This window comes from Chiloscyllium plagiosum, unplaced genomic scaffold (genome assembly GCF_004010195.1).
Source record: "Chiloscyllium plagiosum isolate BGI_BamShark_2017 unplaced genomic scaffold, ASM401019v2 scaf_5443, whole genome shotgun sequence".
In the NCBI taxonomy this organism is placed as follows: Eukaryota; Metazoa; Chordata; class Chondrichthyes; order Orectolobiformes; family Hemiscylliidae; genus Chiloscyllium; species Chiloscyllium plagiosum.
The window spans coordinates 20,036-23,029 of NW_025215032.1; the positions used below are offsets into that span (position 1 = coordinate 20,036).

Genomic DNA, 2,994 nt, shown 5'->3' on the forward strand with positions numbered 1-2,994 from the left:
ATACAATGACATTTATTGCCCAGTTCTTTAATGTGACAAAGGATTTTACAAACAATTTATAGAATACTTTAAATCCTGAAGAAATGTGATGTCAGCCCTTTGTAGAAGTGAATGGAAAGTGTGATGTTTGCTTGACCTTTGGCTCTATGAATCCGGCCGAACTGAACCTTGAGCAAGATGTGGGATGTTTCCCACACACTTTGTTTAAAACAGCAAAGATTATGCCCTGAGATTTAAATGTTCAATCAGGTTTAATAAAAATCCTTCCAAAAATTGAGTTTGACTTCAGCTCCTTTAAAGAGACATGCTCTTGGCCTTCAATTTTGTGACATGTGATCATTCTTTGGTAAAGGTGGCTGTGTGCAACACTGCAGGATGTTGTGCTGAAGTGCCTCATTGGGTGGATGAGCTTTATTACTGGTGTAACTTGGCTAATTTTGTGATGGAATGTTACTTTGAGTTAAACTTGTTTTTAAACTGAGATGTGCTTGTGTAACTCACGTGTGGAAACTATGCTCATGTTTGCAATGAACCTTTCACTTTTGGAGATTATTTACAAACAGATTGGAAAAATACGAAAGTTCAATATAGAATGCAAAGTGCTGGAGAACCGGAGGTTCAGCAGCATATCTGAGGGTAATTAAACATTGTAAGTTCCAAGTCCAGTGACCTTTGTCCGTTCAGATGACGAGTCAGTGAACTTGAAATGTAACTTTTTTTCTCTTCACCGATGCCCTCAGAACTGCTGAGTTTCTCCAGCACTTTGTTTCTGGGGTTCAGATCTCCAGCACCTGCAGTGTATTGTTTTGTTATCGATCCTATGATTTGACTTGGGGAGCGAGAGGCAGCAACTGTGATCAACGAGGATAAAACTCCCCAACCACGGAAAACAAACCAGTTGTTTATATTTTGCAAAACACTACTGTAAATAAGAAATGCAATTAAGCTAAGTGCAAGGCGGCATACCATCTGCCTTGTCTCAAACTTGCTACTCATCTTTGAGGACTAATCTGTCAGAATTGTGTTTGCTCGCTTCCTTTGAGATCACAGTCCACAAATGTCCCAGTTCCAATTCCTGGGCCGGGCCCAGTTACCACATTGCAGTGGGGTGGGGACCTTTGTGTCAGCCTGAAGTTTTTGTTAAGAGCATCATTGCAGATTGAAGTTGACGGTTTTGACGAATATTTCGTCATCAAACTTGGAGGAAATCCTTCCGAATGTATTGATTAACTGGACTGATCCTGTTTACATGCAGCCCTGTTAGTAGTGCTGTCATATTCTCAGTTAAAAATCACACAACGCCAGGTTATAGTCCAACAGGTTTATTTTGAAGTACACTAGCTTTCGGAGTGCCGTTCCTTCATCAGGTGATTGTGGAGTGCACAATTCAAAGGCGCAGAATTTATTGCAAAAATATATAGTGTGATGTAACTGAAATTATCCATTGAAAAATACCTTGATTGTCTGTTCAATCTTTCATCTGTTCGAATACCATGATAGTTTCACCTCTTTCATGTGTAAATCGCAAACCCTTTTTTAAAAAAGTTGCATTCCTGATAGTGGCCCACCAAATCACTCACTGTATTAATCACTGCACAGTCTCAACAAAGGAATGAAACTGGATGGACCACATTACATCTACCAATACACTAGAAAATACAACAACACGATCAGCCCTCTTGACCTGCAACTTCTGTCTCGGTGTGGGCCAAAACAGCAGCAGCAGAACTGTACTCCAGCCCAATCTGAAATTTCATGGCCTGGTATATTCCCCATTCAACCATTAACATCAACCCTCGTTCAATGGAGACTTCCACAGGGTATGCCAGAAGCAATACCAGGCATACCTAAAAATGTGGTGCCAACCTGGTGAAGCTACAGTGCAAGCAACACCAAATAGAACTATGTGATCCAACAACCAATGGATCAGATCTGAGTTCTGCCACACCTAGTCAGGAATGGTGATGGACAATTAAATAATTCACTGCAGGAAGCATCACAGATATCCCTACCCTTACTGATGGAGGGGCCTCACACATTTATGCAACAGATAAGATGACAGCATTTGCAGCAATCTTCAGCCAGCAGTGCCAAGTGGATGAGCCTTCTCCATTTGTCCATGACATCACAGATGTGAATCGAATTGGTTGAAAACTCATTTCAAATCAGATCAAGAAATGTACAAGTAGTGTAGAGGCTATGGTCCCTAGCAGCATTGTGGCAATAATACTGATGGCTGTGATCCAGAACTTGCTGACAATGTGTTGCTGGAAAAGCGCAGCAGGTCAGGCAGCATCCGAGGAGCAGGAGAATCGACGTTTCGGGCATGAGCCCTTCTTCAGGAATGAGTTCTTGAATGCTGCCTGACCTGCTGCGTTTTTCCAGCAACATATTTTCAGCTCTGATCTCCAGCATCTGCAGTCCTCACTTTCTCCTCCAGAACTTGCTGCCCACCAAGACAAGTCGTGCTCCAGCACTGGCATCTACCGACATTGGGAAATGTTTCCCAGTGTTGTTCAACACAAAAACGCAGGGCACATCCAACCCAGCCAATTTCCCTCCATCAGTCCACATTCGCTCAGCAGTGAAGTGATAGAAGTTGTCATCGACAGTGCTGTCAAGCACATGCTCACAATAACCTGCTCAATGACGGCCAGTTTGGGTTCTTCCAGGGCCAATCAGCTTCTGAGCTTGTTCCAGACTTGATTCACAAACTGACAAACAGCTGAATCCCAGAGCTGAGGGTGACAGCCCAGTCCCACTCCAAGACCACTATTTCGACTTCAGTGATATCAGCTGACCTCACCACAGTCTCAGCTCATTTACTGAAACTCTCATTCATTCATCTTGTTAACTCTAGATTTCATTATCTAAACCCACTCCTGGCCAGCATCCCACATCACCTTCCCTATAGTCTCCAGAATATTGAAAACTCTATCGCCCAAGTGTTCACTTGTACCAGAACTTGCTGATCCATCAAAAGTCTCCCATTTA

General features: G+C 42.8%; 1 pseudogene; it reads right to left on the reverse strand.

Moving 5' to 3' along the window:
- Nucleotides 1–753: 753 nt before the first annotated feature.
- Nucleotides 754–2,994, reverse strand: part of LOC122548124 — a 7,305-nt pseudogene continuing 5,064 nt past the window's right edge.